The 20,481-nt window shown below is 52.5% G+C and overlaps 1 protein-coding gene across 1 annotated transcript in view; it reads right to left on the reverse strand.

Annotated features, from left to right (window-relative positions):
• IQSEC1 (IQ motif and Sec7 domain ArfGEF 1) overlaps positions 1–20,481 on the reverse strand; it is a 402,419-nt gene that overhangs the window by 189,251 nt on the left and 192,687 nt on the right. The gene's annotated exons all lie outside the window — the stretch shown is intronic.

The raw sequence follows: 20,481 nt of genomic DNA on the forward strand, positions 1-20,481 counted from the left end.
CTTCTTCAACAACCCCCGAGCACCGGCACTGCCAGGCATTGTTTTTGCCCTGGCAAGACAGTGGCAAGTGAGGCCAGGTGTCTGCCTTCATGGTGTTTACATCCTAGGGCAGAGAAGGTAATAGGCATGTAACCAATATATAGTTTTGTGTGGCAGTAAGAGCCAAGACAAGAATAAACAGAAGAGAGGGGACCTGAGGGGAAGGAGTAGGGAGGCTATCTGGTCAGGAACAGCTGCCCCACGAGGGCATAGGTGGCCTGAACATGAAGGCAGGAGCACTCCAGGCAGGAGGAGGGCTAGAGTCGAGGCCCTGAGGCCGAGACAAGCTTGGTGCATCTGTGTAACCCCAAGCAGCGTGCCTGGCAGGGTGAGCAAGGGTGGCCAAGGTGAGAAGTTCATATCTACTCTCCTGTTCCAGATTCTCAACTTTATTCACACAGAGATTTGTCTCTTCTTATCTGATGCTTATCTGATCACTTTCCATTTCCTCATCTATAAATCAGGAATCCCAGACTTCTTTCAGAATACACATATGTGTGTATATAAATAAATGTTTATGTATACTATAATCCCCATGACAACCCAATGAGGTATAATATTATCATCCTGTTTTATTTTTTATTTTTTTGAGACAGAGCTACAAGCCGTCCCTGGGTAGAGTGCCGTGGCCTCACAGCTCACAGCAACCTCCAACTCCTGGGCTCTAGTGATCCTCCTGCCTCCGCCTCCCAAGCAGCTGGGACTACAGGCACCTGGCACAATGCCCGGCTATTTTTCGGTTGCAGCCATCATTGTTGTTTGGTGGGCCGGGCTGGATTCGAACCCGCCAGCTCAGGTGTATGTGGCTGGCGCCTTAGCTCCTTGAACCACAGGTGCCGAGCCTGTCATCCTGTTTTATAGAGGAGAGAACTAAAGCCACAGGGTGAGCAACTGTCCAAGTCACACAGCTGGTGGGCAGTACGGCCAGGGCATCCTGGCTCCTTAGTCCTGGCTCTTAATCACTTGCAAAGCTGCCTTGCTGGGGAAAATAAATGAAAAAATGAGTAAACGAGTAAATGAGAGGATTGATGCTCTGGCCTGTGGTTGGCAGCTCAGAGGGCCATTTTTCCATTCTCTCTAGATTCTCAGACCCACTGAATTTAGGAGAAGCAATGATGCTGCATCCTTGAGTTCCTTTCCTTCCTTTACGATGGAAGAAATGGACCTCAGAGAGGGCGAGCAACTTGCTGAAAGTTGCACAGCAAAAAAAGTGGCAGAGGTGGGACTAAGACCCTATTCTCTTGGCTCATATCCTGGTTGGAACAGGGTTGAAGCTGATGGCCAAAGTGAATGTCATCAATCATATGCTTTGAATTTGCCCTCCCGAATCAGTGAATGATCGATCAATCTTCTTACATCATGGACCCCTTCTCTGAGCAGAATGCTATCACACGGGTGATTCATGCTACTATGGGCCCCCATCCCCACTCACTGAAGTCTCGTAAGATTTTAATAACATCATCAAAATATAACCCGAGCATCAGGTGGGCTTGTTTTGTTTCAGTCTGATTGTTCCATCGTGTTTGTGAATCCTCAGAAGCCCCCTAAAAAGTATACTTTTGCCCAAATATTGAGGCTTCCCATTAAGGCAAGAGTGGAGCCAAGCTCACATCTGCGTGACCCCCAGCGTGGGCTCTTTTAACACCCCTTTTGGCCTCAAAATGGTGATTCTTTTCTTACTTTCATTTTACAGAGGAAGAAACTGAGGCTCAGAGTCATGAATGGGGCTACTCCAAGCACAGAGTGTGCTCCAGCACCGCTTTCCTGGGCTTCCTACTGCTCCCTGGGGGGCCCATGACATCCATCTGCATATGTGTTGGCTTTTAAGCCCTTCCTCTTATAAACTTATATGCATTTTTATTCTATGTTATGTTGTTTGCCAAAATAGGGCAAACTGCAAAGACCTCACAGCATTCAGAAACAAATACCAAGATGGAAGGCTTCACAAAAGGTCGTTCACCAGGCGCTTGGGCAGTGTTTACAACCCACCTGAGCTGTTTTGATTTCTGACTTTCAGCTCTGGGTCAGGTACAAAGGAGCCTCCAACCACCATCTGAGGTTCCAACTCTGATCTCTGACTTGAGATCCCACAGGTTTGTCCCTTTAGGAAGTGACTGTGGTCAGAGAGAGACTTGGCAAAGGGTGAGTCCAGGAACATTTCATATCCAGGGCTCCCCTCCCTCCACTGGAAAATTCCAACCTGCAGGCTGACAGGAACATTCACGTGGAGCGTCTCATTCTTGCAACCTGCAGCCATCTGTCCCCAAAGCAACTGGGAAGAGAGAGGACAGAGAAGGTTGGCGCACACGGTCAGATCCGAAAGTCACAGGGAGGGGCTTCCAGGCAGGGAGCCCTGCACGCCCAGGGATTGAGCATCTTCACACAGGAAGCAGGGAGCTCCCAGCCCTCCCGCTCCTCTGTTCCTACTGCAGAACCAGAGCTGTCAACATTCTGACTCTTCAAATCTCAGCATCAGAAACCCCTGGATCCTAGAATTTTATCTTCTATTAGCTGAAGCTTTACATTTTAAAGACATGAAATCTAATTGCACGAATGACAAGAAAATTTATTCTCCTTAAACAAAATAATGCCCTCTTAAGTCTTTACCTTTGCCACCACCCCCTAGATCTTACTTACAGCTCTCGCATCTTTGCAGAGCGGACTACAATCATCTGTTTAGAGCACATCCTTCGAGAACTTTTTCTACACATTTACCTACATATATATGCCTATAGAAAATATAAAGTATTATATGGACACTAAAAAATGGCATCATCTGTTGATATATATATGTATGTGTATATGTATATTTTAGATACAGGGTCTTGCTATGTTACCCAGGCTGGACTGCAGTGGCTATTCACAGGTGCAATCATAGCTCACTGCAGCCTCAAATTCTGGGGCTCAGGGATCCTCCTGCCTCAGTCTGGGCCTACAAGAACCTGCAGTATTCTGAAAATTTTAAAAATATTTAAAATATACCAAAAGGCATAAAGATGAAAGCCATGAACACTTACTGCAAGAAATAGAACATGAAGAGTATGATGGAAGCCCCTGGGTTGCCACCAGTATTCTATCCCCTCCTCCCAAGTCCACTGCCCTCTCTCTGTACTGAGCCCTTCCCTGTGCACTTCTACACAGGTTGACTTCCACATGATAGAAACACCTGTGCATGCTCTTAAACTTTACATAAGTAGAATCACATTGCATGTCATTTTCTGCAACTCTTTCCCCACTCAACATTATGTTTGGAAGACTGAATCATGGACTCTAATCTACCGACTCAGATGCTGAGTTTCCAAATCACAGGCTTTTCTAATCATAGCCGCAGGCTCAGGCTTTGGGTGCTGGCAGGCAGGCCTGGGCAGTGCCTTCCTAACATCTCTGCCCGCCCCTCCCCTCACGTGAAGGCAGCTGACAAGGGGAGGGAGTAGCCAGAGGCAGTCATCTTTGGAAACACGTGTGGGCTTCTGGAAGCTTGGCAAACATCCACCTCGGCAGCACACCACATGTTGCCGAGGTGTCCTATCTCCTGTCCTGGGGGAGAAGATCAGACCCTGGCCCTGGCCCATCTGAGCAGCAGTCCCTGACATGGCTCTGAAATGGAGCAGCCACTGCTTTTTGATGCTATTTTGGAGCCCTGGCCAACGGAGATGTGGAAGCCATGAGGGCTGGCATGGGTCCCTGCTTGCCACCACGCCAGGCTCACTACTGAGCATGCCAAGGACAGCCCTGGTCCTCACTGCCTTCTGGGGACCGTGATGAGTGAGGGGGCTGTGGTCCCACAGTCGCACCCCATAGATGCTCAAGGTGCACTGGGCCGTGCCAGCCGGAGGAAGGGGATGTGGGACACAGACACTGTTATGAGATGATTTGGCCAGATGATTTGCCCAGAGAGACAGGGCACACCTGCAGCAGCTCCTGAGCTTCTGAGCCTCCACTCAGCAGCATCAGAGCCCCTGCAAGATGGATGAGAGTGTGAATGTGAGCGAGAGGAAGTGTCACCCAGTGCTGGCTGTCCTGAGACTGGCGGGATGAAGCAGCCTCCAACACTAAACCAGAGATGATGGGTGCCAGTGTGGAGAGACAGAGCCCAGGGATGTGGGCTGTCCTGACAGTGGGTGCCATGCTCCCCCCTCCCCAAACCCCGTCCCTTTCAGCAGGCAGTGTAGCCCGGTAGTCAAGAGCAGGCACCTTCTCTGCCACCTGCTGTGGGACTTGGGCCAATGGTCCTACCCCAGCAGCCCCCAGACCTGGAGTGTAGGGCCTCTCCCTCCAGGTGAGGCTCGAATGAGGCAGCGTACGCAGAAGACAGTTGAGGGCCTGTCTGGGACTGTCAGCACTGCTCCACTGATACTGTTTTAGGGTCAGACTGGGGTTGCTGGAAAGTTCAGGAAGGAAGTTCTCTGCCACTGGAGTTAGGAAGTCTGGCAGGGCATGCGGCTGGGCTAGGAGCAGGGCTTCTCCCCAGGCCTCCCACTGGTCCCCACTTCTCACCCTATATGAATATTGGCCTAATATTTTTCTCTCAATTTAAAATAATTTTTATTTAAAAACAAAGCTTTTGGTCACCATTATAAATCGTGCGCTTGATACACTATAGTCATTTCCCTCCTTTGAAATACCTCTGATTTTGAGAGGAAAAACTATTCCCCTGAGGCCTCCGCATAGCCCTCAGGGTCTGAGCACCCCCACACAGGAGCCCAGCAATGATGTGGTACAGAACAGGGACAGGCCAGCGCAAACTTACAAAGTGGTACTGGACTGCATACAGGGCTGAGGCACCAGCCAGTGCGGGCTGTTGGCTGCTGCACCCTAGATCTCAGGGCCCCAAGCCCTCCCTACACACAGAGCAGCACTTACTCTCTACCCACTCACTCCTTCACCCATAAAATGCTTCTCACCAGGCCCCATCCAGGCAGGGGGGTGCAAAGGTGAGAATAGGCCCTACCTCCTGCCTGGCATTTCTGAGCCCCACGGTGGACAGCGCTTCTCCTGCCCAGCTGGGGCTCCCTTCAATCTCTGGGGCTCAGGCAGAGCCTGGAATGGGTTAGGACTCAAGTGGGCCCAGAGACCAAGGCCCAGACATTTGCTAGTGAAGAACATCACTTGCTAATGAAGAACATCCCACTTGAACTTGAGCTTAAACTTGAGAGATGAGAGCCGGTACTTTACCTAGGGTTACCATGAGGAGAGCGTTTGCTAGAGAAGGAAGCCAGACTGGGAGCAGGAGAGAGAGAGAGATTCCTGTGTCCTCCGTGAGCCTCGGGAGCCAGCCAGTTTGAGATGGCTCTCTGTCACTTATAACCAAACGTTCCAATACAAGTACCTTCTAGTAGTTATAATACTGAGCAAATATGATAATAACTATAATAGAATGATTACAATAATGATGTGACTGTTTTAGTAGAAATGCATACAAAATAATACTGTGAGAGAAGGAGGGAAGCTAGGGTAAGTTCTTTGGGGAAAAAGGGATATAGGAAGGAAAAATGGAAATATCCAATCAGAATATTGAACCTGAGTCTTGAAGGATACGCAGAAGCTTGTCAGGCAGACTCTGCATGGACAGGAAGTACAGTGGAACCTCTGTAAGTTGACCACCGAAGGGACTGTAGCAAATGGGTCAGCATACAGAAGCAGTCAACACAAGGACCTAGGCCTGCTGTACCAGTATGTACATGTGGTGCATGTCCGATCCATGAGAATTAGGTCAACTGAAGGAAGCAGGCAGAGTAGGGAGGAGGCCAGCGATGAAGGGTCTACGGTATTTGCAAGTGGAACGGCATATGCAAAGGCTCGGAGGTAAAAAGAAGCAGAGAGTCCAGAGCCTCCACTTACCAGGGGGTGAAGAGGATAGTCAGGCAGAGGCCTGTGTTGTGTAAGGGAACAGCAAAAGCTGCTGGAGACTTTGTGTGTCCTTAACCACAACTGCATGTGTTCGCCCACCTTCTACTGGCACCTCCCCGGTCACAGGCGAGCTCATGCCCAGCCTCGGAACTGAGCTGCGCTCCCCGGCCCCGCCCTGCTGGCCTTCCCTGGGGATCTGCCATCTGCCCACTCCTGACACAGGGACTCAGGGCTGTCCCTCCTCCCTGGGGGGTCTGAGATAATACAACAACATTTCTTAGCAAAGAAGAATCTGAAATAAAGGCTAAGCTTTATGTTCAGAGATGTCTGTCACAGAATTATTTATAACAACAATGATCAAACTATAACCTCAAATAAATATTAAGGTAAATGTCCAATACTGGGAGCTGGCTAAAAATGTAAGGTTTCTGCCTATGATGGGAAATTAGACAGCATTTAAAGTCTACAATGTTTATCCATGATGTTGATGATCATCCGTAAATGTATACATGACCTGGGCTGGGTTAAAGGCAGGGGGACCAGGAAGAGCCCAGCATTATGGAGACCCTGCTTTATACCTCATCTCCTCTGACCCCACAGACAGCCAAAAGAAGAAAGCTATCACTGAGTCCATTTTACAGACAAGGAAACTGAGGTTCGGAGGGACACAAAGATTTGCTCTGGGTTGCTCAGGTGGCACACAGCCAGGCTGACCAAAGGCAGCAGGGTAGGAGTTAGGACAAGAGCTCTCCATCAGGGCTGCCCCGTGAGAGAGAGAGCACCCCTCCACTGGCAGTGTGCAGACAGAGGGCCATTGGGAGGGAGGAGCTCTGTGGCAGGGAGAGCCGCCCAATACACTGACATGTGAAAGATGGTGAGCCGCCCCACCTGCACAGTCTGCGGCTGCAGCCCCCGTGGGGCCTCACCGGAGTGAGCACCCGAGGTGACAGCAGCCCCACCTGGAGCGCTGTAGTGTCGCAGCTGTTACCAAGTGAATGTCCTGGAAGCTTCTGCCCCACCTGTTACTGCCCCATTTCACAGAGGGACAAGAGACTTCCCTCTGAAGCTCGTCAGTGACCAGGGCCCTTTAGGAGTCCAGGCAGGGCTCAGGCAGGGCTGAGTCTCCGCGGGGCTCCACTGGGCTCCAGAGGGTGGAAGTGGCTGCCCAGGCCCTTCCTGGGGGGCTTTGGAGCTGGAGGTGGGGACTGTGGGCAAGGGCTGGCTGTCCCTGGGGTCTCCTCACACTCCACCTCTGATGGCTGTCAGTCACCTGTTCTCCTTTTTCAGGGAGGAGATTTGGGAGGTGGCACCTCTACCGCCAGATGGGGCTGGTCCGGCTGGGGGTCTGGGCAGCAGTAGGGCCTGGGCTGGAAGGCTGAGATCCCACGAGGGCTGTCCCGAGGCAGCCAGGGTGGACCAGCTGGGGGCACAGTAGGCAGGGACGCCACCCTCAGACCTCAGTTCAGAATCCTGACTCATTCACATGCTGTGTGACCGTGGGCAAGGAACTACATGTCTCAGAGCCTCAGTTCCTACAATGGAAAATGGGAAAAGCAGAGTCCTTATCCAGAACAGACAGACAGATGTGAGGATTACAGGAGATGACTTGGGTATGTGTTTACCCCAGGGGGTCACAGTGAGGGCAGCTTGTCACCACCATCACCAATAGCGCTGTTGGCCTTGAGAGGCCTGTCTCAGTCCCATGCTGGTCCATACCTGGGGAAGAGTCTGGAAGAATCTGGTTCACAGAGCCACCCGCAGGGCTGGGAACCAGAGGACTCTTATCCCTGGGAGGGCCAGGACCTTTCTCCTCCCTGGTTGGGTCTCCTGCCTGTTCTCTATACTGTGCACCTGCTACAGGTGCAAATCAGCCCCAGCCTCTCTGCCTTCCCATAGCACTCAGAACAGGACCTCAATCCTGGCTCATACCTGCTCAGCCCCATGGCTCTACCTCCCCCCCCCCCCACCCTCTGGCCCTCGCCCCTCTGCCCACTCCCTTCCAGTCAGACTTGTTCCTGCCTCAGGGCCTTTGCATCTACTGCCCCCTTGTCAGAACAGCCTTCCCCAGATCTCAGCTCAGAGGTCACCTGGTCGAAAGCCCTTCCTGAGTGCCTCCATGGAGCGGCCTCCCCAGCACTGTCTCCTTACACATCATATTTCCTCTAGATCTTTTAAGTCATCCTGTTTAATTGCTGTTTTTTTTTTTTTTTTTTTTTTGAGACAGAGTCTCAAGCCAGCGCCCTGGGTAGAGTGCTGTGGTGTCACAGCTCATAGCAACTTCCAACTCAGGCTCAAGCAACTGTCCTGCCTCAGCCTCTCATGCAGCTGGGACTACAGGCGCCTGCCACAATGCCTGGCTATTTTGTTGTTGTTGTTGTTGTCATTGCTATTCAGCTGGCCCGGTTTGGATTTGAACCCGCCAGCCTGGGTGTGTGTGGCCAGCACCCTACCCACTGAGCTATAGGCACCACCTAATTGCTCTTTTTTCGACATCTGTCTTTCCTCAAGAGAATGTTTGGTCCACAAGGCAGAGTCACCACCTGTCTTGGTCATTTCAGTATTCCCCACTGCACTGAATGGGCCTGGCACACAGTAGGTATGAATAAATGTTCAGCAACAAAATGAATGAATGACCCCAAGCCACACCCCCTCTTTCTAGTTCTGTGGGAACGTGGGTCCCACCCGGTAGCTTCTTGTTATTTTCACAGGCCTCACCCATGTGGGTTTGGTAGAAATCTTATCCCGAGAAGCATTCTTCTGATAACTCTAAATCGGCACGGGATAATTACTTTCACATCCATGCTAATAGTAGGTCTTGTGATTATGGTCTATTTTGCTGTGATTTTAGTTAATAGGCCTAATGGCATGTTTGTATCTGGAAAGTTCCCCAGATGTTTCAGGGAGCTCCCAAATTCACCTGCCTGGAGGAGAAACAGAGAGGGGCCTGATTTGGGGAACTGCATTGGCACCTCTCAGGGGAGAAGGCTCTTGATGCAGAAAAAGCCCCGGAGAGTGGGCAGGAGGTATAGAAGCAAGCCCTTCAGCACTCACAGCCCCAGTTTCCTCATCTGTAAAATGGGTCAGTAACCCCTGCCTCATGGGAAAGAAAACCACAAGCCCTTGGCTGAGGCCGAGCCCCAGCCCCAGCCCCAGCCCCAAGGGCTACGCTGAGGATGGCCCTGAGCCACCTGACCCACCAGGAAGAATATTGACATGGCTGATCTGACCTTCCCTTCCCACCACCCAAATTCCTCTCTCCTCAGACTCACCCTGTGCTTCATCCCTACTGCAGTTTCTAAAGATGTCCTCTCATCATTCAGGACTCAGGGAGGAGCCCCTGCCCACGCTGCCCCTGCTCCTCTACTCTAGCCCAGACTTCTGTCAGGGCTCTGACTGTTCTCCGAGAGCATCTGAGCTATTGGTCTGAGCTGCTGGTCAGCTGTCTTCCTACCGTGTTGGAAAATAGGCTCCAGGAGGGCAGGGGAGTCTGTCTGCCTTTTCACTGGTGTGGGCTCAAGGCTCAGACTGTGCCTGGTACATAGTTGGTCCTCCAAATCTGTGAGGGATGGAGGGCTGCTGGAATGAGACTCAGGCTAAAGTTTCTGGGCCTCTTATTTGCATGCTTGGTCCTACTCTAGCCCACCCCCCTTTCCTGTGGCTACTGCAGAAGCAGGGGCAGGGTCCACTGACCTAGAAGCCAGGGTGGGACAGGCCCACAGTGCTCCAGAGAAGCCCCTGCTCCTGGCCGTGCTGTAGCTTTGCTCTGGCCAGCCTCTCTGGCCGTTCCCATGGCCAGGCTCTTGTCAAGCCTCCCTTCGGGTTCAGGGAAACTGAGAAGTGCCCGCAGCTCTGACACAGGCCAGCGTGGCACATTTGAGAAGTCTGCAGGGGTCTTCCTGAGAGAGCCTCGTCCTCTGTGGGAGGCTGTTCCAACCTCCCCTGGGCCTGGATCCAAGGCCCCCCATGGCAGCCGGGGTGGGGCTGGTGTTGGCAGAGCCTGGAGGAACTGGAGCAGCAGCTTTGGGGGGCAGTCAGTACCCCCAGGCCCTGTACACTGCAGCCTCCTTTGAGGTCATGCTGCTCTGCCCTGTGCTGGGTCAGGGCAGACAGCCTCAAAAGCAGTGAGTGAGATCCTTGTCCCTCAGGCTAAGCAAGAGTGCAAGGAGCTAGCAGGGGTAGGAGCAGAAGGTCCTGCTGGGCAGCTCTGAGGACCCATATTCCAGGGACGTTTTCTTTCTTTCTTTTTTTTTTATTATTAAATCATAGCTGTGTACATTAATGTGATCATGGGGCACCATACACTGGTTTTATAGATCATCTTCATCACACTGGTCAACATAGCCTTCCTGGCATTTTCTTAGTTATTAAGACATTTATATTCTATATTTACTAAGTTTCACATGTACTCTTGTAAGATGCACTGTAGGTGTAATCCCACCAATGAAGTTCTTAGGGACGTGCGAGGGTTGGTACAGCCCTAAGGCACTGAGTGTAATGCTCAGATATTCCAGCAGAGGGCAGCGCTTGGCTGCCATGATATAAAATCCTGGCCAGACTGCTTGGCCCTGGTGTCCACAGCAACGCTAGAGGCCCAGCTGACCCGGCTCTTCCCAGGCCTGCCCTTGAGCCACCCCTCCATGCCCTGGCCTATTGCCTGGCCACAGTGCCCTCTCCCCATCTCTGACAACCCAAACTCTTGCTGCTCCCTTATATTCCAGAACAAGCTCAGTGGTGCCTGGTTGGCCCCGACTCCTCTGATGGTGGCTCCCCTCTTGGAGAACACCAGCCTCAGGCCCTGCACACTCTGGGCCCACCCACCTTGTGGAGCTCACAGCCCAGTGCAGGCCCCGCCCTGCTCTGCCCCGGCCACACTGGTCACCTTTCCATCTCTGGCTTCTTCAAGCCTCAGGCCTGTGGCCCTGCTGTTCCCCTGTCACATTGGCTTCTCCCATCAGTTAGCTCTTGGCCCAACTGCCACCATGTCAGGGAGGCCCCCTGACCACCAGGCACAGGTCAACCCTATTCCTTGGGTCCTAGCCCTGTTTTCTGTCTTCTTGGCAGCACTCAGGGCCTGGGATGATTTTAGCCTAACCCAGGACACGTAAGTGGCCCCATCTTGGTACTAAATCACACTTTTGAGGACCATGTTCCCATCACAGGTACTAAATCACACTTTGGGGGACCATGCTCCCAGCTGGGTACTAAATCACACCTCAGAAGCCCCACCCAGGTCCTGCCACTCCCTGAGCACACTCTGCAGTTTCATTAACTCTAGCTGGGGACATGAGAGGGATACCCGAATGTATAGGAACAAATAAGCAAACTCCCTTATAAAGGAGACACTGTCCCTCAGCCCCCATACCTCGTAAGATAAGCTGGGCAAAGGGACAGAAGGGGATCTGAGGCTTCCACTGCTACCCTACCAGCGGTGGGACATCTGCTTTCCCAGGCAGCATTGTCCTGGCTCCAGCACCTCAGCGACGCAGAACTCACATCCTCAGTAGGCACCAGGTGAGACCATTTGCAAGCTTCTCCCACTGATGAGCTGGGCTCTTCCCTGTGCCATGGGCATGAGGGCTTCATCTGGGGGCCTGGCCCCTACCCAGGAAGGCAGGGCTGCCTCTTCCTCAGACTGGGAGGACGCTACCAGAAGGAGGTTGTTTTTTGTTTTGGCTCCTTCATCGAGCACACAGAGTATATAGCAAACCCTGGGCAAGCTCATAGTTGGAACAAAATTAAAGGGGCTTAGATCCCGCCCCACCTGCTTCCATTGCTCTTTGCTTTTTGTTTTATGTAGGCAGGTGTAGGGGGAGGCCTAGAATAGGGGCTGGTGTAAGTGGCTCTGGGGGCCACAGGGACACTTGTAGCTACAGCCTAGTGGCAAGATCAGGCCCGAGCATTGATGACTACTGAGGCTGACATGGCTGGACCTGCTGTCTGGTATTCCCCAGTATGCTGGAAATCCTTTCCCCACCCTTTCTCCATGTAACTCAGCTGGGTCTTCCCTCTCCATTCCCAGCACCCTCTAGGTCCATGTATGTGCGTGTGATCCAGCTCAGCCAATCAGAGCATCAAATCCCTCTGTTCTCAGTGATTGGTTCGGAGGTGAGCATGCAACCTGAGTCAGGCCAATGAAAATCATCCCTGGGACTTCTGCTGGAAAGAGGAGCCCTCCTCCTGTGGGAGCTGTTGAACTAATTGGATGTGAGCCTGGAGTTCCTGGTGGCCATCTTGTTACTATAAGAGCAAATCTGCCCAAGAATGAAGACGCAGAGGCAAACAGAGCTGAGGGAGGAAGAGTGACAACCGTGACATCCTATTAGACCTCTACTCAGAACATACCTAAAGATACAGACTTCACGGTTATATGAATTCCCTTTTTGGCTTAAGCAATTTAAGGACTCATCACTATAACTAAGAGTCCTTATCGACACATTGATGACACTGTCGCCAAGTGGCATGGGAGAGAGGGGCTGGTGCAATGGGAATTCTGTGATAGAAAAGGCACTTTGGGCTGGGAGATCAAAGAAGGCTTCATAGAAGAAACAGGGACTGTACCAGTCTGGAAGGAGCGGGAGGGTTCAACACAGGAAGATGTGTGATCAGGCATTCCAGATGGAAGGCACAGAGAGAACAGAGGCTTGAGGGGGGCTGACCTTGAAAAGCAGGACTTCACTTTCCTCTCTGCCCCCAGAGCCACTTACTCCAGCCCCTACTCCAGACCTCCCCTCCTACATCTGCCTACATAAAACAAAAAACAAAGAGTCTTGCTAGGTACAGAGCAATAGGAGCTGGTGGGACGGGATCTAAGCCCCTTTAATTTTGTTCCCATCCAAAAAAAAAAAAAGTTTTTTTGTTGCCATCCACTATGAGCTTCCTGACAGGAAAATCTATGTCTGACTCAACTTCTCTCTTTTCCTGTCACCTCACCCTGTGCCAGGCACTGTGCTAAGTGTTACATAGATGAACCTGCCAGGCAGCTTCTACCATTATCCACAAAGGACAGACGTGGACACTAAGGACAAGGAAGTTAGGGGCCTGTCCATGTCTGTACTGCTTCAAGGCCCACTGGCTCCAGAAACCACAAGCTTTGGGGCTTTATCTCATCAAACCCTGCTGCTTGCTAAGCTGTGTGACCTGTGGAGAGCACCTGACCTCTCTGGGCCTTGGGTAGGAATTCAGGGAGGATGAGAGCGTTGATTTCAATTGTTATGTCCCTAGGTAGGGGATGCATTTAGAAGGTCCATGAACATAGATTTCAACCACATCACGCCCCACACTAAGGCAGGGGCCCAGAGGGGCTGTGGCTACTGTTCATGTGGCAGTATGCATGATTATTAGTCTGAGCCACAGGCCGTGGGACCTGGGACTAGCCCTCTCTCAGTGGGAACCCGCCTTTCCCTCCACTTTGCTCCCGGCTTACCGGAGCTCCAAGCCCAGAGGCTCTATCCCTGCCTGTGGGCTGGCCCTAGGCTATACTGTGCAGGGCATGCTCACTGCCTGTCGCAGAGGTGAGCCCAGCTAGCCCCTGTCCTTTCCGAAGCCCCCAGGTGGCTGGAAGGGTGTGGTCAACCCCCTAATGTGCTGCAGCATCTCCGGGGAACCTGTGAGGTTCTTCTGAGAACCTTCTGAAGTCAACCCAGACTTCCTGAATGAGAAACCCTGGGCTGGGGCCCAGCCACCTGCCTGTGTTCCAGTTGGGCCCTCTGGTGACAATGACACTTGCTCTGTTTAGGTAAGTGCCGGCTTCAGGGAAACAGCAGCACTGGCAGACTGACGGACAGAGCAAAAGATATTTCAGAAATGCATTTCCTACTTAATGCAGGCCCAATGCCTTCTCAGAGGCCCATCGCTTCCTGCCCAGGGATAATCATCACCACTCCCCCTCTCCCCAAGCCATCTGGGGCTTTTTCCACCAGTCCCAGGCACTGGGTAGGCTCCGTGAGGACGCAATCACCAGCCTTTTAGGAACTGGGGCTTGTGAAAGAAGCGGGGACGTCCTCCCTGGGAGGATGCTGAGCACGCCTGTCGGGATGGGCAATTTTCAGAGAGGTCCAGATGCTGCAGGACAATGGGGGTCTGATTGGCAGGCAAGCGGGAGGGGCCGCAGCTGCAGCTTCAGAGCAGGGAAAGGGGGGAGAGGAGGGGCAGGGCGGCAGGAAACTCTGTGTAGGAGGGTCCTGCAGTGGCATGGGAGGCTGAGGCAGCCTTCATTCCACATCCCCTAACATCCCCAAATAAAAGCAGTGAGCAAGCCGCAGGAGAGAGGCCTGGGCAGGAGTGAGAGGCTGCGCACAGGCATTCATTCACTTGTTCACTGCGAAGACAGCAGGATGGGGAGGGACAAGCTTTTGGAGTCTTCCAGATTCCAGGGTTTCAATCTGCCTCCTCTGCAAACTTGGGTCCCTCTGCTTCAGTATCCACATCTGTGACCTGGGCTGAGTATGAGGCAAAGAAGGGATCCCGTGGGGGAGCACAGCCAGCACCACCCCTAACTCTTAGTAAGTCCTTACTAGGTGTGGGCTCAGCTTTCCTGTCCCCTCTTTTCCTTCTTATTCATTCAGACATTTAGTGAGCACCAACTGTGTACCAAAGACTGCCTTTGGCAGCGGGAGACATAAATAAGACCCCCTGGCCAGACCTTGGGGAGATGACAGCCTTGGGGAGATCACAGTCTTTGGGGAGAGGGTAATGATCTCAGGGTGGGGTGTTCTGAGAACCATCCATTCATTTATTCACTTGTTCCTTTACTTATTCATCTGACAAAATTTTCGGTGTCACCACACACTAGGCCACGTAGAGCACAGACCCGTCCCCCAGGGATTTGCCGTCTGGCAGGATCCAAGCAGGCGGGACGGCGGCTCAGCACTGGGAAGACCCCACAGGGGTAGTACCATGTGAGGTGGGTTTTTTTTTTTTTCTTTTTTTTCTTTTTTTTTTTTTTTGGCCGGGGCTGGGTTTGAACCCACCACCTCCGGCATATGGGACCGGCGCCCTACCCCTTGAGCCACAGGCGCCGCCCGTGAGGTGGGTTTTGAAGGCTGTGTTGGAGTTGCTGGGGGTGAAGGAACGTGAAGACAGTACACCCAGAGAGGGAAAGGTACCGCGGCCTCCTGGTGCTTCCAAAGGCTATCCTAGCAAAGGAAGGACATTCCAGTCACCTTACCTGGCTCCAGAGTCACACACCATCTTCATGCCTGGAAGAGGCCTGGAGGCCACCCAAGCCACCCTGGGCCAGTAGATTACTGGGTGGGTAGGCATCTTTTCTGAGCACCCACTGTGTGATGAAGTTCTCCCAGGCCTTTCAAACACGCCCTCTCCTCACCCCTGCAAACCTCTGTGGGGCAGTGATCACTCCTGGTTCTGAGGAGAAAAGCAGGGCCCAGAAAGGAAAGCAGCTAGTCCCCATGTGATTGGAAGGAGATCTGCCTGACTCCAAAGCAATGCACTTCCTCTGCCCGGCATCTAGTCAGTCAGCAAGTCCTCAGGGGTAGCTGGACTCTGTCTGGCCACCCATTGTAAGTCCCCCAGGCCCTGCACCCGGGGCCCCTACCTTGGCCACACTGCTGGACTGGTGCTGACTCTCTGGATTTCACTCCGCTGCCCAGCTCTGGCCTCAGTCTTTCCCTCTGTGAAATGGGGCTTGTCCCTCCAGCTCTGCTGTTCCTAGCATCTGCCTCCCAACTCTCGCACTTACACCATGAAACACTGATAAACCGTCTCTGGGCTTTTAAGGGTCTTTTATTTCTCCAGCCACGCTTTTCTCTAAATTTTAATAAGCTGTTTGCAAAATTGATGATTGATGAGTAAGAATGAGGAGGAAGTGGGGCTGAACATTTTTTTCCCTGGAATTGCTTCTGGCTGTGCATTCAACTTTAAATTGATTAATAACGTGCAGACCCAACATTAATTATCAGCCATTTGTCACTGGGGAAGGCTGCAGCCCACATCTGTTTGCAGCCCCCTTCTTAATGACCAGCTTCATGGTGTAGGAGATCTCCATCTGCCCCATACGGGTGTTGAAGGCCCTGGGCACTTACAGCCCTGGCCAGCCTCAGCCCACTGTGCCCCAAGCACATGAGGGCTTCTTGAGGCCAAGAAAGAACATTGCAGAGCCAACTGCAGATGTCTGGGGCCCCAGTGTCCACCGTGCCCTGTGGTGGCTCATGGCCTCATTGACCCCAGGCAGAGCCTGAACAACCCTGGGGGGGCCCCACCCCATCGTCATTCATTCAACATCTATTAAACAACTACTCTGTGCAGCCTTCTTTCTAGGTGCTCAGGACACAGAAGAGAGTCAGATTTGGTCCCTTCTCCTTCAGGGGAGACTGACAGTCAACAGAACCAACAAAGAAGTGCAGAAATTACAGTCTAGCAAGAATCAAGGACTTCTGGAGTATAGAAGCCAAGCCGGCACTGGGAGGGCACCACAGAGGAGATGCCCTGTAAGGCGGGTTTTGAAGAATGCATAGAAATTTGCTTGAGGTTAGGGGTAAGTAAAGAAAACACACCCCAGAGGCTCAGCACCCATAGCACAGTGGTTACGGCACCAGCTACATGCACTGAGGCTGGCGGGTTCGAGCCCAGCCCTGGCCAGCTAAAACAACAATGACAACTGCAACCAAAAAATAGCCGGGCATTTTGGCGGGTGCCTATAGTCCCAGTTACTTGAGAGGCTGAGGCAAGAGAATCCCTTAAGCCCAAGAGTTTGTGGTTGCTGTGAGCTGTGACGCCATGGCACTCTATCCAGGGCGAAACAGTGAGACTCTGTCTCTGAAAAAAAAACAAAACAAAAAACAGAAAACACACCCTAGAGAGGGAGTCCATGAAGAAAAAAACAAGCCAGTAAGAATCAGGAGGGTCAGGAGGAGGATAAAGTTTTCCACTTAAATAGGGGGCTGGGAAAGGCCTCCCTGAGAAGTAGGTGAGGGAGGGAGCCGTGGAATTATCTGGGGAGGAGAGTTTCAGGCAGAGGAGACTGCGGCGCACAGGCTCTGAGCAGGCAGAAAGGGCTGAGTAAAGGTAACATTACACAGTGGATAGAAGCCAGTCACAAAAGCCACTTAAAGGAAATGTCCAGAATAGCAATTGAATAGAGAAAGCAGATTCGGGGTTACCAAGGACTTAGGAAGGGAAGAAATGGGAGGGACTGCTAATGAGTATGAGGTTTCTTTCTGGAATGATGAAAATGTTTTGAGATTGATTGTGAGATGTATGTGGCTATTCTATAATCCACGGAATTGCACACTTTAAATAAGTGAACTTCGTGGCATGTAAGTTACATGTCGATAAAGCCATTACAAAATAACTTTGTCAGGCAGTGCAATCAGGGCCAACAAGGAAAAGCGACTGTGATGAGAAGATGGGTAGAGTGGCCAGCCAGAGGGTCCTAAAGGTGACATTTGAGCAGCAGCCAGCCATGGGTCCAGGAATGTGGGTGGTGGCTTGACTAGCCTGTCCCACACCCGCCCTCTGGTGCAGCCCGAGTGCAGCCCTGGGGCTATGGCTCCGGGGGTGTGGCATGAGGGGTGAACGAGATCTTGAGGAAGGTGAGGCCAGGGTGAGCTCTGCCAGCCATACCAGACCTTACTTGGGGCACCAGGAACTAATTGGCTTTTAGGCTCGAGCTACTTCAGTGGTCACAGAGGTCACCGTCACCTTCTGCTTAGAAAGAGTGAAGGTGGCACCATTCAGGGCACACAGGCAATGGTGGATCCCTCCCTGAATCAAGCAGCCCCCACACGTGTTGGTGGCTCCCCAGAGACCCCACTTCTGTCATGTTGGAAGAACCTGATGGCCATGGGAGTGAGGGGAGACAGCGTCCATGGGCATCGGCCAGGTGGAAGTGAATGGACTGTACCAGGTGGTCCTGGGGCTCCATCTCTGGGTGGGTTCCTTGGCTCCGAGTGTTAGGCAGTAGCCATCAGGACTTCCATAAAGGTCCTCTGGGGCGACTTCAGATGCTAGGAAAGGCCCTCATGCTCCAAGCATTCCCAGTTCAGGCCCTACTCACCTCTCTCTGTAAAAGCAGAACTGTGACTGAAGAAGGCAGAGGGCACAGCATGTGCAAAGGCCCTGAGGTGGTCGTGTGCCTGGTGTGGTCCAGGGACAGAGAGGAAGCTAAGGTGGCTGGAACAGAGGGAGGAATGAGGGGAGCTGGAGGAAAGGAGAGGAGGTTGGAGATCATGGGGACAGCTGGGGCAGGCCCTGGAAGAATTTGGTCTTTAAGGCAGTGGTTCTCAATCTGTGGGTCGCGATCCACAGGAACTGTATGAAAGGGCCGTGGCATTAGGAAGGTTGAGAACCACTGTTCTAAGGCCAGGTGGCTTGGAAGAATTCTGAGTAGAGGATGGTAAGGGGAGCCCTCATGGCCTTGTGCAGAGAATAGGCAGTGGGGCGGCAAGGGTAAGAGCAGGCAGACCTAAGAGGAGGCTGGAACAAGGTGTGGGCAGATCCTCCACGGCCGTGGCCCCTCGGTGTGTGTGTGTGTGTGTGGAGGGGGCTGGCTCCCTCCTTTCCTTTCTTTTTACGTCCAGGCCTCTGCATTCATTGCTCCCTCTGCCCAGAGCACTCACCCTTTCCTTCTTACCGGCCTGGCCAACATCCAGCCCCAAGTGCCTCGCCCCTTGGATGACGGCATCATTCCTTCTGTTGGATTAGCACCCTGGGGTGGGGGTTTCTCTCCTACTCAGAACAGCTTCCAGAACATCTCCTTGAGATGGGACAGCGCCAGGGGCTAAGGTGATGACAGGGTCACCCATCCTCAGGTCAGCGATTGGGAAGATTTGGTACAATCCCTCCAAGAACTAGTAAATCTAGCAAAACCCAGAATTCCAGGCCAAGTTAGGGGGCATCTCGGGCTGAATTCTTGTAGAGGCTCAAATTTTGTTCACCAATTAAATCTACAAATGTTTATTGAACACTGGTCTAGGCTATAGCGATGGGGCAGTAAGTAGGAAGAACAGTTCCTACAGCCACGGGGGTGAGGGGAGAGACAGAACACTTATAAACCAGTGCACACACAGATACTTTGAGAGAGACTGAGTCAGTGCTGTGAAGACATGAGGGGGAGGGAAGGGAGGGCTCCCTGAGCAGACAGTCTTTGAGTGGAGACCTGAACAAGCCCAGCCATGGAAAAACTTGAGGTAAGAGTGGTCCAGACAGAGGGAACAGTGAATGCAAAGTCCCTGAGGCCAGAGAATGCTCAATGTGTTCAAAGGGCTTCGAGGGAGGGAAAGGCTGAGGAAGAAAGTGGCCAGGGAGAGACACAGGAGCCTGGAGGGTGCCAGGGAATCTGACTGCCTCAACTGATGAATTTGAGACCAGTCTGAGCAAGAGCAAGACCCCGTCTCCAAAAAAAAAAAAAAATGGCCAGGAGTTGTGGCAGGTACCCGTAAGTCCCAGCTACTAGGGAAGCTAAGGCAAGAGAATTTCTTGAACTCAAGAGTTTGAGGTTGCTGTGAGCTATGACACTACAGCACTCAACCCCAGGGTGACTGAGATTCTGTCTCAAAAAAAAAAAAAAGTAATAATAATAAGCTCCCTCCACTGCTGAGGAATAGGGAAGCCCCAAGGACTTCCCGGGCTGGTGGGTGATAGTGATGGCTGGGGAGGAGGAGGCGGTCAGGCCTGGAGGGAGCTCCGGGCTGTGAGATGGAAGGTGAGTGAGGAAAGAGTCCGTCCAGGCTGCAGGAGCGTCAGGAGGAGACACAAATTTCAACCGTATCCAGTGATGCCTGTTGGGCCCCACTGATGCACTGGGCCCCGAGAGGCAGCAATCGGGGAGTGGTACAGGCCAGAGATATAAATTCGGGGCCATCTTTCAATTTTATTGTTTCAGAGATCAGGAATCAATAAACGAGATTAACCCGGGCCTCCTTCCCATCCAGCTCCAGGGAGAGGATTTCACAAGTAAGTGCTTTCAAAATGACTCCAGCCTTGGGGACAAGGGACAGTGTGCAGCCAGCCAGGAGCCAGGTCACCAGCGGACTTAATCACCTCTCCTCCAACCTGAATCGTGGACCGTCCTGGAATGGCATGGTCTGAGGCCGATAGAGGCTGGTTGGGTCCTGTTGTGACCCTCCATGCGCTGTTATAAAGGGCTGAATTTGAGGCCCATGGCTGTCCTCCACGCTTCAGTTTGCTCATCTGTGAAACGGGCACAAGCACATGGGAGGCACGGGGGTTCTGAAAGGAGGTTTTCAGCAGTGCTGCCGTGCGGCCCCAGTGGGGAGGGCTGCAGAAATCTGGGAGGTACTTGTCACAACAGGGCTCCACTCACTTCATGGGCTGCCATTGTCAACTGCAGGCTACAGGCTCCCACCCTTGCTGGCCTTTGCACACACAGACCCCCCAGCCCCCTGGCCTGCCTGGCCTGGTATCCTCCCTGGTTTTACAGTGTGAACACATGTGTATTTCCGTCTCGTCCACTGACATGGAAGCTCCAGGGGGAACACGTGTTCACTACTGTGTCCCCAGCACTGGGGTTGCATCTGCCACGACCCCCTGCTACTGTACTTAGTCTTTACGACACTCCCAGAGGTTGGGATTTTGCAGCTGAGGGACACGGGGCATGAGGACACACAGCCCCTT

Source organism: Nycticebus coucang, chromosome 8 (genome assembly GCF_027406575.1).
Source record: "Nycticebus coucang isolate mNycCou1 chromosome 8, mNycCou1.pri, whole genome shotgun sequence".
Taxonomy (NCBI): domain Eukaryota; kingdom Metazoa; phylum Chordata; class Mammalia; order Primates; family Lorisidae; genus Nycticebus; species Nycticebus coucang.